Raw genomic sequence first — 24627 nt, 5'->3', positions numbered from 1 at the left:
GTTGGGTAGACTTCAACATTTGCTTTTCATTAACACAAAAGATTAAACACAGAAATAGTTCAAAACCAAGAGGTGTCACATGAAACAGATACGTTTGTTACAGAAACAAAGCGAGACAGCTGGGCAGTCTAGGAATTGATTTTTTAGATACTATCACATTCAGCTAAATACTGTTCTTCTATTAATAGACATAAATATCACAAATTACTATTAGTGCTTCTGCTGCTATGCTTTGAAATTGCCTGTTGTATTTGTTAACATATGATGGCCATAAAAGGATCGTGGCTTCATCAAGGGAAGACAGATAGATAAGCAGTGGACTTGGATATTTAGCCCTACCTTTTCTGCTTAACTACTACAGAGATCAATGAGCCAAAGCTGATACTCGCAACAGAGAAAATTGTTGCCAGATATCAAGTGGAATATCTGGTAATTTCAGATACCCGTGGGATGCTCCTCAAGGTAAATCACATGCATACTCCAACTGAACTAAGAACAGATTCCAAAGAGATGAGGCCAACTGGATGATGAGAGCATTTCTTTTGGAGGAATTATCCCTGAAGAAGGAACAGACACTGATATAGATTTTTCCAGGAATCAGAACAAATATATTTATAACTGCCAACAAAGAGTCCTTAAGCACATCACACCTAAAAGTACATCTCAGAAGTGCCTCAAGCAAAAAATAAAAATAAAAAATCTGACCCTCAGATTTCTCAACCAAGTATGCTGAACTGGTTTAGAAGAAGGTGATAGATTAAAAAATAAAAAAAAAAAAAAAAGCTGGATATACTGATGGCAAGTGGAACTTCCCTGAGTGAAAAAGATTGTAAGTTTATATGGTGCTGCAGCTTCCTGCAATGAAAGAGTGACAAAGTATATTATCTCTAGTGTGCAGCTGTAATAATATTCAATGCTGTGCTAACACACAGCACTGTCTTGACATCTTCTGGCTAGTTCTAGTTCAGAAGAGCCACTTCGGTGATTCATTGTCCTTTCCTTTACTGTTAACAGAGCCATGCTGAAGCACTGCTTTTAAAGCATCTTTGTGCCTCCTGTGGGAGCAGAGATTGTTGACTGCATTGCAACAGTTTCTGGTAGGACCTGAGACACAGCTGTTGGTCCCTCTGCTGAGTGGGATCTTTTCAGCCTGTTGGAGTAGGATGCCATCACACTTAGAGTTCAGTCACACCACATTAGAGGATGGTGTTGAAATGCTCTCTTTGCTTCTTATTCTTTCAGTCAGATGAAATCTTCAAATACTCATCTGTGAACTTCTGGGGACTTTTCCTAGCTTATATGACGGCATATAAGATACTTCTCCACATTACTTAAATGTGTGCTTGGTGTGCCACTTACAGCAATCACTCCTTGTACAGCTAGCAGGTTTCAAAAACCAGAGGTGTGAAATCAGCCAGATCCCTGGGCTTACTGTGTTATATAACAAAGTTTGTTTGAAATACAAGGATTGATTTGTTTTGGTCTTTGCAAAGAAAACTACTTAGAAAAGAAGATGAAATATTTACACTAAGTCCTTTAATACTGGCAGAAAACTAGCCAAATATAAAGGGCATTGAGACTCAAATACCTGCCATAATATTACAGAAAAATCTGAGTAGTATAAGCACTGCCCTGCCTTTTATATGTAGCAAGCAAAAACAAATAAATCTCAATACAAATATGAGATAGACTCTGAAAGAATATTGTTTCAGAAGTTCTTCTTTGTGTACATTAACATGAGATCCCAAGCATATACCGAAAGCTTAAGTTATTTCAAAAATATCTCGTTATTTACACTTGATAGAACTAATGACATTAATTCATCTGTTCAGTAGTGCACAATGGTTATAGAACATTGGTATTGTTTGAAATGATACCTGCCATCTGTAAGATGTAGGTATTACGAGGTAGAGATGAAAAGCAGGATCAAAACAATTCTCACTGCACCTGATGCTCATTCACTTTGACAAGGCAGACACCATTACACAAACGGAGATGTAAGGGAGAATCAAGATCACTTTTTTTAACTTATGAATACATAATATGTTTATATATTTTTATAGCTATATTTCTACTGAACAGGAATTGATAAGTTGCACTAAAGAAACACACACAACTTTGCCCTTTATCTGGGAGTAGTCAAATTTGTGCAAGATTAACAAAAAGTGATAGAGGAAACACCATTCAGAAGTTTACTTTCTGGACCAAAATAAGACTTCAGAAAGCAGGGGAAGTTATTCTGCTCTTCCTCTTTCACTGAGAAGCAAGGAATTTCTTAAGCTATTCTAAATATACTCTATGTACCATATACAAGTTGCACTCCAGTAATATTATCAGATCCAGGCAAGAAAAAGTTGCCCCCAGACCTTCTACCAGAAAAAGTCCATCACAAAGAGCTGAGAGAGATAAGAGCAATGTTGATGGTATATCATTGTTCAGAAACTGTATCCCAAGAAAACAACTGAAAAGGAGTTGATACTTTGAAAAAGAAACGTAAACCAGTGTATTTTGAAAGTCATCTTGGTGACAAGTGTACCAGAAATACATTTGTTTACAAATCATTTTCTATACCACTGAAGAAAGCAAAGCTGCCTTCTGCTACGTTTGCAAGCTTTGAAAGAGTAATGCGTACATACAATATTGACTGCCTCTCTACTGCTTTCTGTCATTGCATGATGCCCATCTCTTCTTCTCACTTTTTAAGTTTTCTAAGAGAATACCTTCTTGGTTGTTTTCACGTTCAGAAAGAATTCCTGTACAAAAACGCAGAAAAAAAAAAAAAGTTCCCCACTAAATGATCTCGTTTGAAGATGCTTACCAGAAATCAGGCAGTACTTAAGCTCTTTGTAAGCTATGACCACAGCCTAGCACGCTGACCAAAACACATATGATGCCTGAAGATATACAGCCTTCCCACAAATATGGCTCCTTCGTTAATATGCAGCAGAGAGAACGAAAGTGTTGCAATATTAATGGCTGAAGAGGGGTGTTGCTATTTTCCTACCACATGAACACAAGGTGGTGCTACTGCTCCTGTCACCAGCACCGATTCTCCTCTTTCTCCACTAAGCCCTACCTGAGTGATGGTAGATGGCTGTAACGTAGCTGGTCTACCAGACATTTTCTTTAAACAAATATAAGAAATAGTGTCCGTTAAACTAATTTTAAATGAAACATTTTAAGAACTTGTTTTCAGTTTGGTAAACTGAATAAAAAGAACCGATTCCCAGTTGACGTAGGCAAATATCTTCTCCAGCAATTTGGCTTGAATTCTACAAACAGACTGGTTGTATGCCTAACTTCCCTTCGCAGATATTAATTAACATGAATTCTAGGTCAAAAAAGAAAGAAAGAGCCTTAAGAACATGAATATTTTTTCAGTTCTTAAGAAAGAATTTAAGCAAACATGGAGCGAACAATGAAATATATAAATAAGTATAATCCCAGGTGATCAAAAAGAGCTGGAAAAAGATCAGTTTAAATACCTTCCTGCTGTTAACAGAAAGCCCTTTGGTATTGCAGAAAGATGCATCTAAACTAGAAAATTAAAACCAAACCAACCAACAACATTCTACTAAGAAAGATGACTATGCTTGCAGCCCAGAAAACCAACCATATCCTGGGTGCAGCCAAAGCAGCGTGGCCAGCAGGGTGAAGAGGTGATCGTGCTGCTCTGCTCTGGTGAGACCTAACCTGGAGTGCTGTGTTCAGATGTGGAGTCCTTAGTATAGGAGAGACAGGGACCTGTTAGAGCACATCCAGAGGAGGGCCACAAATATGGTCCAGTAGATGGGATGCCTCCCTGCAAGGACAGGCTGAGGGAGCTAGGGCTGTGCAGCATGGAGAAAGAAAGGCTCTGGGAAGAGGTAAGAGTGGCCTATTGGATATATGGAAGAAGCTTATCTTACAGTGAGGGTGGTGAGGCACCAGCCCAGGTTGCCCAGAGAGGTGAGGAATGCTCTGTCCTTGGAGACGTTCAGGGTCAGGCTGGACCAGGCTCTGAACACCTGATAGAATGTCAGATGTTCCTGTTCATTGCGGGAGTTAGAATAGATGACTTTTGAAGGTCCCTTCCAATTCAAGAGATGCTATGATTCTATTAAAAAAATCACTCAAGAAAAATAATGGAAAAGTTTGTTCTTGAATATGAGTACATGCTAGGAGAGGTTGAAGTCAATAAGCCTACTCTTTAGGCTAGTGTAGCAGTTTTTAAGAGAGATTAAACTTCCAAATGACAGGCATCATTTCTTTCCCGAATAAAATAACATTGCATTGAAAGATTACACTCAAGAAGAAACACAAAATCAAAGTCATGTTTCTTAGGATATTTTAGATATATTATTTCAAGGCATTGTTAGTCTGCAGTGTAATTTGTTTCACAAGAAGGAAATTGTAAAAGGAGCTTTTTTTCTGTACAGTGTATGAAGAGAGTACCTCCTTCTTTTTAGGTCTGATAGTTACATAACGATTGTGTTAAAGAAATTCTGACTTAGTATTCTGCAAGATTTTTTTAAGGCATTTAAAAGCAAGCATACTTTATACAGGATCCAACCTGCTGCTTCCTGCTCCTGTTCTCTTTAATTACATAACAGTCCCTGATGCTTCTACTTCTGTTGTGTTTTACTGATCTCTATTGCTCATGTATTTACTTTTCCCATGAGAAAATATACCAAAACAAAAAACAAAAACAAACAAACAAGACCTCAATATCTTAATCTCATCAGCTTAATTAGACATGAGAGTAACTTTGGCCTCATTAAGAAATGTCCTAAAGCAACAGGTGAAATGGAATCAGGTGAGCTTAAAAACACATCCAGAGATCAGCTTGTCAGACAGTCCTAGTTGTTACCAAAACCTGGGATACAGCTAATGTAGAGAAGAAGAAAACTAAATGCTTAGTAGAAATCTCAGCGGAAGAGATGACTAATTAGAGATAATTATACACAGATTTCTTCCATTAAAAGTGCTTTAAAACATAAACATTCAGATTTTACTTAGACTCCCAAGTGCTTTCCAAGAGGTAAGCTTGCAAAAAATATCTTTTAAACGATGTCAAGCACTTTGAAACCCAACGACTGATTTGTTAAGAGCTATCTCACTGAGAATTCTGGTGGCTTGGATTTTCTTGTTCACTTCCAGTTTAGCAAGAAACAGTAATAAAGGTTGTGGCTTAAGTTAGTACCATAGTTGCCCTATAGCAAAGATAATCAAGTGTTCAGTCCCAATTTGCTACTGCTCACCAACCACTTCAAAAGCTGACCAAACATTTACTTGATATGAAGACATGGAACTCTTCACAACTGAAACCTAAACTACCAGAGCATTTGTAAGTGATGCTAAGAGAAAACGATGCAGTCCTAAAAATGCATTATCTATAACATTAAAAAGCCTTACTACGCAACCTACGAGAAGGGTCAAATCTCTGGAACACTTAAGGAAAATTTCTAAAGTCACTGTAGTAAACTGTGAAATATCCTTCCTCCCTTACATAGCTCTACATACATCAGAGCAAACGCAGAATTTCAAATTATACAAAGGAATTCCAATATTCTTTCAATTTTTTAATCTGTCAACACCAATCACATTACACCATGCTCTGCTCACGAAAAAGCAAAATTGCTTCTGACAGGTTCTTGGCAACACCAAGCGAAATATTCACAGGTAGGCCAACAGCCATATACAGAAAGAAGAGCTGAACTCACCCAGCTGGCGAAGGAAATCTCTGGCTATGCAGCACTCCTCCTCAAGAAGCATCCTAGCTCTAAGATGTGCTCTCTGTTTTGTGGGCTAGTTCTTCTATGAGCCCAGGTTGGCTCCCCCCTGGCTGCTTGGAGGGCACAGGTGCAAACAATTTGCCTGTGCTCCCTGGGCAACCACAGCTCTTCACCAGGTGCTCAGTCACCAGTTCAAGCCCTGACCTAATAGTTCCCTTGCAACCCACAACATCCTTAGGTCAGTAACATACTGTGAAACTAGTTAGTAAGATACCACAATTCACAGCACATTTTTTAAATATATAATACTTAGTTATCATGCAGGTACTTAGGAACATCTGCATCTACTCATTTATTTGAGAAGTTCCAGTTTTCATCTTTTAAAATAATTACAATTTATGCAGCTCATTTTGGAGATACAGAAGAACACAGCATTCATCTATTTATCCATGCAGTTGCCTGTCAGGTTCTATACCTTATTACTATGCATTCATGGCAGAAGAACAGTTAGGATCTATGGGCAACTCACACAATGGGCAAGAACACACTCAACAAGTTTGCAGACAGTAATATCAGGGATCAGGGCTCACAGGAATCTTACAATGTTCAAAAAATGAAAATGCAAAGTCCTGCATGTGGTTTAATAGTGTGGTGCTGTACTTTCACAGTAGCATAGCCAAGACAGAGAATGCACCAAGTGTCTGGGGGTCCTGACAAAATTGAGCGTGAATTAGCAAAAGTGTCCCTGCAGCAAAGAAAGATAACAGCAGCTTGGGGTGTATCCAGGAGGTAGAGTGAAATCATCCTTCATCTGTGTGCAGTACTTCTAAGACCAGATCTGGTATACTGTTTTGAGCTCCGTGATTCAGGAAAGACATAGCTTTCCTGGAGTGAGTCCAGGAATATGGGACAGGACAAGAAGCAAAAGATACGTGTTGGAACAGTTTCATTCTAGGAGATTTATTTTCCAACGTGGGATCATCAAATGTTGGAACAAGCTGGCTAGAGAAATTAGGGGTTCTCTGTGTAAGGAAATTTACAAACTTGACAGGGCCAGGTTCCAGCAAGTACTGGACCAAAAGTCTCCAGAGATCTCTTCCAATCTGGGTTATTCTGTGATCAGTAAACTTTTTCACTGCATCAAAAGAAAACAAGGCAAAAATACCTGCATATAAAACCTCATAAAAACTCAATCACTGTGTTTACAACGAACTATTCTAAGCAACTTTAAAATAAACTGAAACCTATCAACATTCTTCCAGTGAGGTAACAGCCCTGAATATCCACAAAAATGGCAAAACTTTTTTCATCCAGAAACCTGAACTTCAGCACTTCACTTGATGAAGTTGGTAATACTTGATGACACAGGTGGCAATAACACAGTTTATCATTGCCACCATTTCAGTGCATTATTGTCATCCAATAAAGGTTGTTACTATCAGCATATATTTAAAAAGATCATAATTCTAAGTAGGTAAACAGGATAAGTAACTGGACACACCGATAATGTATGTTTAATCTCTGCTAAAAGCCTTAAAAGGAGCTGTTTCCTATGAATACAAATCTAAATTGTTATAACTAGAATACACTACTCACGTCAGTAGTTAGAAGCTAATAATAGCACATGTACCAGATTGATATTCTCACTGTTCCTCTTATTCTGTCTTGCTGTAATCAGAACACACTGGAAGAGCTGATGGGGTAGACAGTCAACTAAAGCAAAGAGTGTGGTCATACACACTTCATAGAAAACATACTGCAATGAAATGAATATTGCAGAGGCTGTAAGAATGTCAGAAAGAAGCAATGAATTTGCAAGATTTGTAGCAACAGTAAAAACCAGAATAATAAAAAAAATATTGTGGCCACATTTGTTCTGTCGCTCAGGTCATTCAGAGTTTTCGAAGCAGAAAATATTTACTTATTTATTTATTTATGAGAGGCAGACTTCAAGATAGAACAGAACCAGAGAGCTGTTATTTATCAGACAGGAAGTATTAATCAGTTGTTGGAAACTGCTTGAGTCTGAGAGGGTTATGACATATAGATGGTAACTGATTGTGATATGTGTGCAGTTTGGGGTACAAGCTTTACAAGATTGGTTTCTCCAGTCTCCAGTACTTCTTTAAGTAAAAGCAATGTGATGGAAATGCTGGTATTCAAGGCAGCTAATTCTCTGCCAATTTACATTTATATTCTTAATGTCTAGGCTGAGCCTAGGGAAATTTAAAACTTTATTTCATTAATGCTAACTTCTACAGAAATCCCAACATGCACAGATGTTCCTAGATTGCAAGGCTAGTTAGATGAGAATTCAGAAGCTAAACATAATTGCTAGGTGGTTATGATAGTTAAATATATACTGTCAGTTTTGACTTTTAAAGTCCCTATGGACATAAATCCACTGTTCTGAAAGTTAAAAATATAAAATAACAGAGTAATGAACTAAAATATCTTTAAAACGTGGTAACTTCAAACCTTTGTTTGCAAATATTGTTTTAATCTGTTAGAGAATAACAAAATGAGAATAACAAAATGGTGTTGCTTGTTCAGGAGAAGTTTCTGTAAAATGCTAGACAGTGTAATCTCTGTCTTTGGCTTTTGAATGGATGGCAAATTACAAATGTGCAGCTATTTTAACAGCCCAGATTGGGTTATGTTCTGGCAGGCTTTTGTGAAGTGCTGCAGTTTTACAATGCTAATGCAGCGTTAATGTGCACCCATTTACTGGCTGTCATCAGCTCTGTGCAGAAAGCTCTGATACAACTTCTTTAAAAAAAATATCCATGTAGAGGTCTGTATGCAGAAATCCTGGTCACAGGCAGAAATCCTTGCAGAAGTACAAACAGAATTAAAACCACTAAGATTCATCTAAATTGGCCGTGTGATTTCTCTCCTGCAAAACTGAACATCTCCTCTTTTTATACCAATGAAACTGGGGAATAGCAGAATAAAGGCTTGCCAAATCGACACATCTGCTTAGGCAAAAATTAGCTCAGGATGAATGAGACCTACTAGTTTCGTTATACAGTGATTTACTGCCATTAGCTTTGTTTGTAGCTGATGACAGATGCATGACTCCAGAACTTAAAGCTTTGCCTCAACCCTGTTGAACCTGCTTAATGCACATCTAATGTCACAGTATACGAGTATACAGTATACTTCAAGTATTGAGAAGGTCCTGTTCTGATCTAGTTCATTTTCATCTTGCAAGATAAGACTACAAGACTGTAGAGAATCAGACCTAGAATAAATAAATAAAAAACGATTATAAAATATGCATAGGGCATTTATATAAAACCATATTTTCTGCAAGGTAATCTCTTATGAAATTTATAGTACAGTATATCACCAAATACGGAAACTGAAGAAAAGGTTAATAGCTGAACTAATTATAAGTCCAGATATATATAATTTAGTCTCCTAAACAGCATCAAGCCCTTGTGGTTTAAGTAAGAAGTTATAAGGGAAATACTCTTTTGGAACCTACTGGTCTTTTCTGTAATATTTATGAGTATGCTAGTATTTAATTCATTATTTATAGGTTTTCTGACATTCATCTCATTTATTTCATATATATAATTTTTATCGGTACTTTACAAACAAGCAAGTACTTCAGGAAAGCAGACTATAATGTAAATCTGCAATAGCCTTTGGGAAAATGTGTTAAGTATGTAAACCTGACTAAATAATGTGTGGAGATAGGGACACTGTTAAATTTACAATTTTGCCGTAGCTGAGGTAAGTTTTAACATTCATGTTATTCATTCTAACTGCAAAAAAAAATTAATTTTAAATTTCACTGTACAGCAATAGATAAGAAACACAGTCTCATGAGAATTAGAACTAAAACACTCATGTTTCTCATATTCCTTTAAGCTAAGGCTTCATTAGACTGTTTGCTCATTGGATGGGAAGAATAGAATGAGTCTGAAACATTCCAATACAACATTTGTTATAGAAACTAGTGACTGGAGGAGAAGTCTGTTGATAAATGAGTGAATTATGTTCAGTTTACCTGTACATAAAATGATAGCCACATGTACGAGGGCTGCTCCGAAAGTAATGTCTCATATTTTATTATGTTGGCCCACAAGGTCAGAGACGGATGTTGGTATGGCAGTAGAGGCTGAACCTGCCTGCCAGTATTCCATTACGTTTTGTTGCCATGCAACAGATGGCAGAAGAGGGGCAGACTAACAGAATGGCATCTGACACAGAAGTGCATATGAGTGAAGGGGTGGGATTGAATTCCTCCGTGCAGGACAAAATGGCACACATTGACATTCATTGACACTTGCTAAAAGTTGATGGAGACCAAACAGCGGATATGAGCACAGTGAGGGGTGAGTTGCATGTTTTAGTGGTGGTCACAGTGACAACAGGTCCACAGGTGCAGATTTTGATGAGCATAGCATGTAGGCTTTTGTTCATCACTGGCTAAAATGCACAGCTAATGGTGGTGACTGTGTTGAACAACAGTGTTTTGTAGCTGGGAGTTTGCTCTGTCAAACAATGTATTTCGCTCTTTGTGTCTGTTTTAGTTTCTATGGAAATAAATAGCAGGCATTACTTTTGGGATGACCTACATATATATTCATCTATAATAGGTAGCTGTAAAGCAGAGTAGAATGATTACTGTTCATCTTGTGGTCTACGACTGGGATATAAGTAGAAGAAAGAAGTTCTAATAGCTCTAATATAGAATTTTGGATGACAGGACCTCAAGCCTATAAATTGTTCAAATGAGACTAATATCTCTCTGTGGAAATGCATATGAACATTTTCTGGTGTGAGCATAAATCAAGTATGTCAATCTAAGTAGAAAAATATAGAAATACTATGACTCATGAGGAGAAATCAGAGTCAGACACAGACCCAGTTGAAAGATAAATGCAAAAGCACAGTAATACTCTTTGAAGTTGTGCTTAGCTAAGCAGTACGTATCTGACCAAATTTTTACAACTGAAGATTATACCTTTTGGTTTTAAATGCTTTCTTTGTTTCTCCCCGTGTATTACTCTGTCACAATTCTCAATTATTTGGTAATTTCATTTAAGTTGTTGCAAAAGGGGAATAAATTTTTTAAGGCCTCATCAGATATAGTTATCCTTTTATTAGATAACCTTTCAAATGCACAAAGAGCTTCTCCCCATGACCACGGAGAACAAAGAATTAGAGGCATTTTCTCTCAAAACTACATTTGGTGTATTTAGCTCTGTGGAGATGCATGTAGGTTTGCTGGACAAATTCTTCTGAACCAACATACTACGCTTTTTTTACAAGAAAGTAAAAAAAAAAAAAGTAGTTGACAACAAGCTATTTGCAATACATTTAAACTTTCTTACTTTTAAATGTGACCAGAAAAGTCCTTTAAAAACCAGTCAAAAAATGCCCAAACTTTGCCCTCGTTGATATCTCATGTAGGCCTCCCATAAACACAAGCACTAAATCTTTAACTCATTACCTCTTTTCTTGTTAGAGGCTAAATGATACTTCTTCCCATTGTAAGAGGAATGAAGAGTATGCATTTTCTGAGCTGCTGAAGCTTGTTATTGAAATTAAGCTTTATGACACTGCTGTTTTCCATACTTGGCCCTAGTCTATTGGATTTGTGTGGCTGCTTCCAGAAATAAGAAGGGCAAGTGTCAATGCGTTTTCAAAAGCAAAGGCAAAGATCTGGTTGTTAAATGGGCTGAGTGAAGCAATCTCCTAGAAAGGACACCTACCAAAAGCTGTACATAGAAGAACTTGTCCTAATATGCTCCTCTGTTTCCGTTACAGTACAGTCCAAACTCAACCATAACCTTTCCTTTAACATTTAATACCTTTGCATGTCTGTGGTTTTCATTAAGATCGATTGCTTTAGAAAGGCTGGGTGACAGGGAAAATACCATCCCTTTTACTCATCTTTTAATAAAAGAGTGTGTATTTCAGTGTTTATGATGTAGTGAAGAAGTACTGCCCCTATTTTCCAAAGAGTTCTTGTCAATTTTCCTTTTCACATGTTATAAACCATATTGATGTGAATGCCTTCTGAAGTTACTCAGTCAAAAAAGTAATTCATTTCAGTAGAACGATTTCTGAGGCACATCACTGCCCTGTAGACTTTCATCAGATTCCTTTCTTCACATGAAAAATGAGTACATTTCTAAACTGCAATTCTAAATATTGAATAAGGCTACTGATATCAATAAGTTTGATTATTCAAGGCATGAGCTTACAAAATGTTGAGCACTTCCTCTGTCGTTATCAAGGTACAAAGTGAGAGTGTAAAACCTTTTCTGTGTAGTATACAGCACTTTGCAGGGCCAGACCCTGAAGAAAGAGGATTAACAGTTCACAGAAATTCATGTAGAGATTTGGAACCACACACAGTATTAGCATACAATGAGTGATATTCACAAAAAGATATACTAGGTCATTTGAGAACATTAATTTAGAATTAGCAGCAGAGGCTGGTCTACAAAGTAATTGTATCAATGGCATTGCAGGAAAAACCAGACATTTTTTAGCTTATATACATCGAGATAGTAAATAACTCACATGTCAGCTTCATATTTTCACATGGCTGCAATGCAAGTGGAAGAAAACTGAAATGAGATTTATGATTACAACTTTATGTTCTTCTGAAGTTACTCAGTATTGTACTGTGTGATACTTCTGGAGCTGGAAATCAACATCTATTTTAATTCTGCATCCAGTTAGTTTTCTAGTTAGGTTTTACTATCTGAAAGCCAAGGTAAATTCTGATGGGTAATGGCCTAATACTTATCTATCAGCCATAAATGTATCATCCTGGAGCATTAGTGCTTCCATTACGAGATACTCCATATTAGTTGAGCACTTTGATAAATGGCAAATGCAATTGTTTGCAGATGAGTTTTGCTAAGCTGATTTTAACCATACGTAGTACATTCTTTGATTCCTACAGCATTTTATCTCGCTTCTTGATTTTGTAGTTTTCTTTTTCAAGGATTACATGCTTTCAGGTGGACGTTGTGCTGTTTTGCCTAGGGTATTCCGATTCATCTTATTCTGGTGTGCTTTCTGTTCAGATATTTGTCCTGAACCAAAAATTTACTTTCTTTTTATCAAGAGCTTTCTTTTTCCAAGAGGTGTAATTTTATTTACTTTCTTCCTTTTGCCCTTCTTTTTTCTCATTCTTTTTGATAATTCATTTAAAGGAACCAATATTTTATTTAATGCCATTGAAAGCATCACTGAATATATTACTTTAATGTACACTGTTTTTCTTTCATGAAATACAATAAGAACTCTAATAGAAATTCTGTAAAGTTAGTGGAGTAACTTGACTGAATGAGAGAAAACAGCATCCTCTCATTTCACCAATCTAGGTAGTACAAATTAGATAACAAAACATCAGTAAACACCGACAAGCCTATTTTGCAAGTGCATAGTTAAGGGCCAATAGAGAGGTAAATCTTGAAAAGCTTCATCTTAAATCTGGGCTGTTTTTGCTAGACAGCATTTGAAAGCACACATAGCACAGATCACAGTAGCTGGCTGTAGTAAATCTCTCTTCCTATCTTCTGTCCATCAGAATCTTCTACATTAAAATTTCGAGCTACTTAGCAGAAATCACTAATCACTTTGCTCATTTTAAATGCCTGACTTTTCAAATATAAGATCAAAATACATTTTAGGACACAAGGGAAGACTCTTTAGAATCATAGAATCATAGAATTTCTCAGGTTGGAAAAGATTTTTAAGATCACTGAGTCCAACCACAACCTAACCAAACTACCCTAGCTCTAACAACCCTACCCTAAATCAGCCTTTAATCAACAGTGTCTCAACCTGATATTGTCTTCTATAGTTTATATCATAAAATGTATGCTACATACATATGCTACATGCACGAAGAAATATTTTCCACAATGAAAAGATAAAAAGAAGGAAATATTCTACAAATACAAGAAAATTCCCAATTTACATTGGAAATCACACCACTTGAAAATCTAGTGTGTTGGGTAGAGGTAAAATATTGTTTTTTTTCCAGCCTCACATAGAAAGAATCTTATTTTCCAATCTGTACATGCAAGCCATAAGAGAACCAACTGCTGTATACAAGGAGAAACTTGATGGACTTGGGAAAAGGAAATAAACTACAGTTAAGTAAAGAATTAATGTATTTGCATGAAAGCTACACTTTAAGATTTTAAAATGCAAATATAAAAACCTTGATTTTCACTTCAGATCAGTAACATGTCAGGTGCAGCTTTGAAATAAGCTGGTGAAATATATACATTTTTTATGAAAGATCGTTAAAAAAAAAAAAAGATTCATGAGCAGAATAACAGAAAAGTTGAAGTTGAAGCAAAAGTCTCTTTGGTCCCTTTTTCCTATACCCTACCCTCACGTGGAGATGAAAATTCCAAGAAATTCTATTTAATAATGGCAGGAACATCTCTTCCAAAATTAAGATATTGTAAAAGGAAACAGGAAAAAAGGCCATTCACAGTGCATAATAGAAAACACAAAGAATAAAATAGAAAAGTAACAGAAAACACAGTTTTAATAAGTGTTTTAAAATAGACAGGTTCTGTAAAGGGATAGCAAGATAACAGTTCCTGTAAAAATAGCTGCCAAGAAAAGAGTCTGTGGTGGAAGAGTAGCTATAGACATACTTTTCAATAAGCATTCAACTTCCACCAGTCTTTTAAACCTATGACCTTTAAAAACATGACAGCTGCTATACTTTTCATTGCATAAGATTTAAAAGAAAAATTAAGCCCATTGTTTCCTTACACACTGTTAGAAGTTAAAAGGTTGTTGATGATTTTAAGAAGGACTCTGAAATAAGAATTTTATTTTTTATATAAAAGTATTCTTTCTTGAAGCATTTAATTCTTATTTCAGAAATACTGATCTTTAAAATTTTACCTAATTCCAAACCTTCCTGTGGAGGAATTCTTTGGTACTATTATGCTTTATGTGGAGCTGATTTGATTTGCGCATCTCAGAAAGCAAATCATCATGAAAAACAGTTCCTTAGATAACACTGTGGTATTTCATCTTTCCACAAATACATTCCTCTATTGTAAGTAAAATGGTGCCTGTTTATCAGGGACAAAATTAATTTTGTGGTTTAAAGATCAAGCTCTTAATACATAATCTATCCACAGATTGCAGAGAAGGATAATGACACATCATTTATTTTATAATCCCGCTGTTTTAAAATTATATCACCAATTTAACCTACTGATATGAAACACTATTAAGATGGGAATATTTTATAATGAGAAAGTTTACAATAGTGCGTGGATTTCTCTTACTAAAGTGTCAGGATATAAAGTACTGAGGCTTTTACTTCAGTGGAACTGCAAAGCTGCAAATGAAGGCCTAAGCTGCGATAAGAGATTTCAGAGATGTCTTTATTTCTTGCGTTTTTGTTCCGTGAATGTCTGCCTTTTGCCCAGAACTTGGGCCTCTGCTTGAATTCAGCTACGAATTAACTGTAATTGGAAAAAATTAAGCAATAACTGATGACAGTGTTTCCGATCTGAATAAAATTCTCTTCGATCTCTTCAGCTTTTGTTGGCCTAACTGGGAAGAACATGGCAAGAGGATTATTTTTATTACTGAAATATCCACAGAAAGCAGCACTGCTGCGTAAGCAAGCATCACATTTGTAATGACCTGGATATGCACCTAGATTCATAAGCAGTGCATAATAAAATGTATAGCTCACCAAAACATCAGTTACTTTTTAGTGACATTCTCACATGTATCACAGTTTCCCTTTAACTTTTGAACAATGGTGTGTCTTGCAGTTTGTATTCCTCATGGAAAATCCTGTACATTTGCAGTACCTCTGCAGGTGCTATATATAGCCCATGTATTGTTCATGCTGCTTGCAATTCTTCTGCTGTGGAAGATGTACAGCATGCAGATCTCTGTCAAGTCCTGTACTATTATGAGTAGTATTTACTCCATTTTTTGAAAAGTGTTTCTCTTATCTGATAGGATAATACAAAAGAAAAAGCATAGCAGACAAGGAGAGGTTTACCCTGGCAACTACCCGTGTGAAAACGTGTCTTTTAGTATACAACATCCTACCGAAGCCAAGCTGCTTATTAGAGGATTTCCTACTCTCATTATCTGCTTGCTGTTTGCAGAAGATATCCACAAGCTACTATCATTTACTTCCATGCAGAATGATACCCTCAATAGTGTGGTGTTAGGTATCTAGACAGCATTAAGAATAGAAAGACAGTATAGAAAAAGAACATTCCTCCTTCCTAAGAACTGGTGAACATTGGTTCTCATCTCTGATCATGGGAACAGCTTTCAGTTTATGGTTGGGATACAGGCTTGTTTACTTCTAGTACTGAACGAAGCCTTCCATCTCTGCTACACATCTGCACCTTCAGACAGAACGTTTCATCACTTGGTAAAGGCAGCTGTGATGGAAATTTTTATTGAGAGGACATTTCAGATACAGAGAAATCCCATCATGGTGACATCGGACATAACTGTACCAAAGCCACACAGCTGGCATAAACAGTGTGCCTTGCTTCTGCCCCTGTAGAGCTGAGGCATGCCACCACCTCAGATAGGGTTGCTTCTGTTTGCTGAAATGTACTACATTTTGTGCTGCACTGAAGAAGAATAACTGAGAAATAGTTTTTACTGCAATATGAAAATAAAATTAGCAGTTTGGCAGTAGTCAAAAGCCACATCATTCTCATTGCAACTACTCCAGATGTCCATACCTGACTGGTATCACAGCAGTGCTTGGTGATGCAGATAATTACATCATTAACAGCAGAGTAGCTACTACTAAGTGAAGGTTTTGTCAGTAGTTTTGAGAAAAAAGGCAAGGATTTCAAAGAAGGCAATGTTGAACTTCATCCTGTTTTGTGCATAATGACACTTCAAGGTCCTGGCATTGCAGTGTTGAGAAAACTCCACTGTTGGAACCTGTGCTATGTCAGCTCTTCAGAAAACATGCCTTTCAGTGCTGCAAATAAAGACTTCTCACCATATTAAAATTTACTTTCAGAAGATAAATATATCACCTGAAATACGCTTAAATCTATAAATATAAATAAGTATTTCAGCTTGATATGATGCCAGTGAATACTAAGGAATGAATATCATTCCGTTACTCTACTCAGCTTATTTCGTTTTGTTATCTAAGAATTCTGATCTCTAGTCCTTTGCCCTTACTGAACGGATGTTCCGGGATTCACATACAGCATTTTGATAACTCCTGCTTTAAAATCTGTTTGTTATATCTATTGCTACCCTATAAATTTGTCATCCATGTCATACCATGGAAGATGCAACGCTGCAACCTGATGGTAAAAAGGATGAACATACCAAATTCTTTTGCAGCTATATATTTACATGTCTTTATTCTGGTTGGTCTATAAGTTACTTAAAATGAGGGCTCTATTTTGCAACGCTGGGCACAGTAAAGTAGTATCTTGGGGCCTAAGACAATCTCAAGCAAACTCTGCATATACATATGAGATGTGCAGCTGACAAACCATTTACTGCCTTTTAAAAATAGATATTTTTATATTCTGTTTTGGAGACATGGTTTGCTACTGGTAGACATGAAAATCATGACTGACAAGTCTCAGGATATAATCTCCTCCATTTCTTGAGCTCCACTTACAACTCTTGGCTCTCGGTGCTTTACCAGCTCTGGCCTACCCCAGCATTGCATACACAGCATGAAGGTGATTGACAAATTGGTAATACGGCTGCAAGCTGAAGATGTCCAAACACACAAAGAAATCCTGTCTGCAGGACATACTTTAGACACTCTCCCAGGCAGCTCAGCTCAGCTGAATGTCTCTCCATTCACCAGAAAATATTTCCAGGTTTGTATTTCAGTGTCTGAAATACAGTGCTAGTACGCTGCTGCTTGATTCTGTTGGACTTCAGAAGGTGCAGGATTCCATCACAACTGCTTTGTAATAGTCCAACATTACAAAAGAAAAGTTTCAACTTTATAGGAAGGGACACAGAAAAACAATGAATTAATTCATGACTTTTCAAAGTATTTGAAAAATGATTACGTTTTTTAATCTGCTTTATATTTTCTAGTAGCCTTCAGATTTCAGTGATATCAGGAGACAATCATAACATGAAGGGCATCCACTATCAGGAAAACTGATGCAAAACAAACTGTGCCAAAAGGAGAGAAAGAAAAGTAACTTCTCTTTTTCTATACTTTTCTAATAGTGTCTTTTTTTTTTCTTTAGCAAACTTGAGTCTCTCACATCAACAATATTTAGGTTGGTGATAGTGATTTAAATTTTGATTTTTAAAATTCAACTACATCTCAACATTTCTTTATTTTGTCCTTAGCTGACTGTAAGCCTTGTGTATTTGCTTTAACTCCATCTGTATACTAATGGTGTCACATCTGTTTTCAGGTTTTCAAGCTTACTGTTGTTAATAGAGAATTTTTCTGACAGTTTTGTATAGCATTTTCCATTTTAGTTGTAATGCTACTGACCTCAGATTTTCCATCATGGACTAAAAAGTATTACTGGTATAGATTTCTGTTTCTTTACAAAAATTCATAGTACTCCAAGCTAAAAAATTTTCACACCAATAAAAAAAATACAGTTCCTATCACAATAGAGAAAGTAATTCTAAACTGCTAAAATTAACATGAGTTATTTTAACTCTTATTAAAATATTACTGGAGTATTAGTAATAGCATTTAAATGGGCTGTGAGTAGCTGCTTTTTAAAACCATGATGGGATATTTTTAGACACCCAACCTTCTCAGATGGAGCTCTGAGAGCTACATTAGGAAGCTCATATTTTTGTATTATAAAAATCTGTTATTAATAGTGAAAAAGAAGGACTGGAGAAGGAATGTATGTCCCTTGCATTTATTCCAAATATTCCAAAAGGGAATTTTACATTAATTTTGACAAAGCATCAGGCATTTGAACTAAAGGCAAAGTGAAAACATTGATGCCACTGCAGATTGAATACAAAGTGCATATATGCTTTGTTTGAACCAAGTTACAGCAGTAACAGTATCGAATAATGTTTGTTTTACGTGAACTGTAATTAATTTGTTTTAACGCAGACAAAGCTAAAATGTGCCTTACAGGTAGGCCACCCCCAAAGTAATGCCTCCTATTTATTTCCATGGAAACTACAACACATACTAAGAGCACAATAACACTGATTCTCAGCTACAAAACACTGTTGTTAACACAGTCACCACTATTAGCTTTGCATCTTTGCCAGTGATGAAGAAGAGCTGCATGCCATGCTTGTGAAAACCCTCACTAGTGGAGGTGATCCACATCTGCCTCTGCCTTCGTGGGCCCACATGAAATAGGAGACATTACTTTCAGAGCAGCCCTCATACTTCAGGTTCTACCACAGAGATATAGAGGGTCAATGGCTCCCACTGAAATAAGGTGTTCTTATTTTTAACCTCACAGGAAATGCCCGAGGCTTAGCCACTGAATATTTGGGAAATACCCAGACATCAGCAGATGCCAAAGGCTATTTGGTTCATAGGAATGAACACATCTTCTACAAATGCTGAAGAGTATGAAAGAGAAATCAATGAGTAGAAATACAGATTTTCAAACTTTTTATGCTGGAAAGCCACACACGAAGATCGAATTCAGATCTAAGCATCAGGTTTAACTTTGAATGACCTGATTTTGGCCCAATGTGTCACAGCTTTAATATTATTTAAATGTAGGCCTTTCTTCTTGTGTCTGTGAATATTAGCAAAGTCTTTGCTGCTATAGATAAGCAGATGACATTCCATTCCTCTTCGTTTCCCTCATTAAAGCAAAGAAGTAGAATATTAATGAGTGTGGAGAATTATGTTGTCATGCATGTTAGCCTAGAAAGTATAAATTCATCTCATAAAAAAGCCAAAGGATCAAAGGAGGTTTTTACTGTTAATTGGAAACAAAGTGTCAATGGTGTCCTGATTTAAAGGGCAGTCAAGGATGATAAAGCAGTTTGCTGTTGTTTTGTTTGGGTTTTTTTTTTTTTTTTTTTTTTTTGCTTGCTTGTTTTGCTAAAAAAAAGGAAATTTAATTAAGGTAGAGTTATTATTAGTGCTCCTTTACCAAAATGCTTTACATTGCTTGTGGCGTTCAATGTGGAATTCCCAACGTGCAAAGTAATTTTAAAAATAAAAAGTACATTATTGCAAACTGCCTTCAAAATCACTAAAGGTAATATTTTTATAGCCAAGAGCACCTTCAGTGTTATGGTTGAAAGTATTTTAAATGTGGTAGTTTTACATACTTCTTTTAAATCTACACATTTAATGCGACTATTAACTTTTCATGTTTCTGTTGGAAAGTGGACTTTAAAATAGTGCATGTGTCTCATAGGCCAAAGGTGTTCAACCTTTTGGCTTGCCTGAGCTGCACTGAGGGAACTGGAATTGTCCTGGGCCACCTAAACAAAGGTTGCTCTGAAAGTAATGCCTCAAATTTATTTCCATGGAATCTACAAGCGATACAAAGAACATAACAACGCTATTTGATAGAGAAAATTCTATCAAATAGAAACAACATAGTCATCACCAGTGAAAATACAGGAGCCTGCATGCCACACTCATAAAAATCTGCACCAGTGGAGATGACCCACTGTCACAACTCATGAAATGCACCACCACCACATCACTGTGCTCACATCCACTGTTTGGTCTCCATCCACAATCAGCTAGAGGAGGAATTGAGTTCCGCCTTTTTGTTTCATATTCACTTTCATGTCAGATGCCATTCCATCAAACTGTCGCTTTGCTGCCATCTGTCAAACAGCAACAAAATGTAATGAGATATTGGTGGGAAGGTTCAACCTCTACTGCCGTACCACCAGTATCTGCCTCTGACACTGTGGGCCAACATCATAAAACAGGAGCAGCCTTCATAAAATATATAATACAGTTCATGTACGTAAGTTACAAGATTTATGGGTGTGCTACCAGCTCAGGCTGCTCAGTGGGTCAGAGCTGCCACCACGATGGTGTGGTGACAGCTCTGATGGTGATGGTGACAGAAAGGAGGCAGGTCGCACTGCAAGCTGTGCTGGCCCATGGGTTGGACATGTTTGTCATAGGCTATCTGTTAGACAGAAGATAAGAGTGCATGACCTCTTCATTTTGCATTCCTGGGCTTAGCTCTAATTGCAGCAGCAAAAGTTAAACCTGTGTTTGCTGAGCAAGCCTAGAAATCTTATATTTCTTGCACATGCATATATTTATCAGCGTAACAGACTGAGTTTATTATGCTACCATGGAATATAAATGTTAGCATTTCCTCCAGTTTGAGTAATAGATTGGATACACACTGCACTACCACAAGTGTATCTGTCTTGACTGCTTAGACCTCACGACGTTCTAAGAAAGAGCAAGTGTCTTTTACAGGTCAGAGAGCAGACTATCACAGGAGTATAGACAGGGAACAATTTTATGTTAATGTTCTCTCTAATTAAACACACAAACTGTAAACTCTAAAGTACAGCTCTCTAACTTTTCTGGTGAAGTAACTGCTATGACTTTATACATTGCAAGGTCATTTTCACTCGTTTTCTTCAATTTTAATTGCAGCAGTCTTCAGATTCCTCTTGCAAAATAATCTTATTGGTTACTGTAGCAACTGTACTTGTTATTTCCATATAAACAGAAATTTGCTGAAGAAAATGAAAGCCTATTCTTTAACCTTGAGAGACAGTGATAAAGCCAAGTGGATACTGGCAATATATCTGAAGCTCTTCTGGTCCTTTTATAAGATTTTTGAAGTTCCACTTAAATGGTTACAGAATTAGATAGTTTGGGCAATCACTTAAAATGATTTTACATTGACCAAGTTATAAAATTCACTTATTAATGAGACAAAGTTTAAATAAAAATATTCCATGTGTCTTCCTAGCGGAAGTACTGAAATATCACTATTCCATATTATTGGTATACTAGTTAATAATATCAACAAGGAGGAATTCGAATATAATATTAGAATGCATATTATCGCTGTTTAGAGCAGAGTTGCCTGAACTTTTTTTCAGTACTAATAAAATTTACATGTGCAGCATATGCCACAAAAAATTTAACATTTGCCACCATCTTGTCATTCTAATTCAGGATATATTTAGAAGCAGTGATTTCAGAGATCTTAAAGCACCTGCTGCATCAGTATAAATCATAAATAATATTTCATCATTAAATAATTTGAATTTCTGATGAGAGGATTATTCAGGTGGCTGAACTTGCTGCCATTATTGTTCTTTTAACACAGACCTTCTAGGTCAATCTTGACACAAAAGATTGCTACGCTGCAGTTGTTCAAAATACAGTAATTCATTTCTCACTTTAAGGAGATACAAACCTACTCCAAGCACTTGAGGTCCCAGAATGGATTCTTCTTTTCATTGGCAGCTAGATTAGAAATATTTTCTAACTGGCCTTCACATCCTTAATTTGAAAAATATATTTGTACCTGTATTACCTTGGGCTGCATATGCATGAAGAATGATTAATAATACCTTCCTCATGTTACCCATCTATATCTTTTTCAGATTTCCCAGCTGCTGTTATGCTGCATGCCACAGACTCCATGAACTCCCCCCAGCAATGGTAACTGTCCCCAAAGCCAGAAGGGGAGTCTCATTCTGCACTGGAGAGAGGAGACACTGCCTGCCAGGGGAGGGCAGTGGGATACACATGTGCTTTCCTGATCCTTGCAGTACAAAGTGACATTTCTTCTTTGCCGATTGAGCAACTCCAAGGGATATTAATGTTCAGTGGTACATTTTCCACAGAATCACTTGACATTATCAAAAGCCATAAGCAGAAAAAGGCCTCAAAGCTACAGAAGATCTTACTTTTATTCAAAGCTGTCAAGGCTGGCCAACTCTTCTGCTCTTCAAGTACTGGCATCATGACCTGCCTGTTTCTGTCTCTTTGCAAGCAAGGTTTCTTCCCTAAAAAGTGAATGTAAAATGTAATCTAGCCTGCTGCTATTTTTGAGCGTTTGCTGTAATGTCCTTACCATGAGAAAAAAAAAAAAAAAAGTATCTCAGAAAGAAGTTCCACAAAAGTTTGTCAGATCTCTCACCCCATGAGATGAGGTTGGGATGTTGGCTCAAGACTGACCCGCACTCCCTCAAGCTTTGCTGGAAGCTCACTGCTTGGAGTTCACACCTGGAGTACTCCCAGTGGCAGAGCCTGAAGTTTGCAGAATCACAAATCAGTCAAGAAAGCTCTCCCTTAAAAACATTCATACATAGAGGATATTTCAGCAATCCTTCCCTTCTTCTTAGAGGAATCTGTAGACATGAGTTAATCACTCAGCTCACAGAAAAAGGACTTCTGAATGCATGCTTGGAAAGGAATACCCATGTGTCCATAAAGCAACTCAGCAACAGATATTAATTCCAGCATGACATGAAGTAATATCTAACGTGGTTTCACACTGATGAGAAATTAATCGATTTTTCTCCTCCCCACTTGAGATACGAAGGGCAAATACAAATTGGAGAGCTTGGGGAATGCACAATGAGAATCAGAAGCTTTTAGGCTTCAGTTTCAGAGCAGAGAGCACTGCTGGAATCTGGGGAGGGAGCAGGGCAGCTCACCTGGCTCAGGCTGGGTGAGGCAAAGCTGGTGAGACACAACAGCTCTGACACGAACATTCTGGCTGAACAACCTGCTTTGTAATGTAAGAAGGAAGCAGAAAAACCAGCTTTCTGCATGCTTGCCATGTGTTCTGCAGTCACGTCTAGACCGTCAGTATTCCTGTAGGTCTACCTAAGTGGCAACAAAGGCTCCAGCACTGATGTCTGAGCGTGCTAGGACATCCAAATGCCCTGACTTTTTCAGGAGGGCACTGAAGAATGACCAGCCTAGCTTCACTGCTTTGCTGGAAATGCTTGAAAAGTTTCAACCTCAAAACGACATCAATATACTCTATTAAGCTTGAGTGAGAAGAATAACAAAATAAGATAGTCGTTACCTGAACAAGAATATTACATTAACTTCTTCAATTACTTTTCATATGCTTGCTTAGATTTAAATCTATAATTCATAGCATCAGTGTAGTTAGAAATATAAAAGACCTATTTAGGTCACCTAGTCCATCTTTGCCAGCACCGTATTATTTTCATTTCTGTATTCTCTATCTTCTCCTTAAACCTTGATAGTCTGAAAGTCATTAAAGGGTTATAAACTTGGTTCTTAGCAGAAATGTTATTTGCTGATGATAATTACAAACCAAGAAAAAACAGCACTGCAATGTACACTAACTTTATTGATTTGGTTTTGTTCATTGCAAAATGACTATAGCTATCGGTATCCAGCTATCTGCAAAGTCAAGTATAACACAAACATACAATTGAGGTTTTTTATGCATTTTGGCTACAGCATGTTGCATAGAATTGCAATTTCTATTTGAAGTGGGCCTAGGAGAACTAATTCATGCTGGTCTGCTGAACAGAGAATCATGCTGTCATGAAATTCATTTCACAAATGTATCCTAGAACTCCCCAGCACAGACACTTTGCTACAGAAACACGATTCAAGATTTGTGAGAGCTTGAGCACACAAAGGGAAGCTATCTGTGGAGGTGCTTATTAATGACAGAGTCCCTACAGGCAAGTAAGGCTCCTGTCTGTAACGTATTAAATTCAGTTAAGGTGAATTCAACGTTCACTTATTATTATTGTTTTTAAGCGACTATAAATTTAAGAACACCAACATCTGCTATTGAACCACAGAGAGGTAACATTTGTGGTACAAGAGGGGAATACAACAACCTAGGAAACAGGCTGAGAGCTGCTGCTTAGGCTGAAGTGAAACAGAAACATTACCCATGACTTGCAGAAAATGAAAAACATCTCCAAACAACTCTAACAGATGCATATATATTTATATTTAAAT

This window comes from Meleagris gallopavo, chromosome 9, assembly GCF_905368555.1.
Source record: "Meleagris gallopavo chromosome 9, MGAL_WU_HG_1.1, whole genome shotgun sequence".
NCBI classification, from domain to species: domain Eukaryota; kingdom Metazoa; phylum Chordata; class Aves; order Galliformes; family Phasianidae; genus Meleagris; species Meleagris gallopavo.
The sequence above is the reverse complement of the archived record's forward strand: the minus strand, read 5'-3'. Positions refer to the sequence as shown.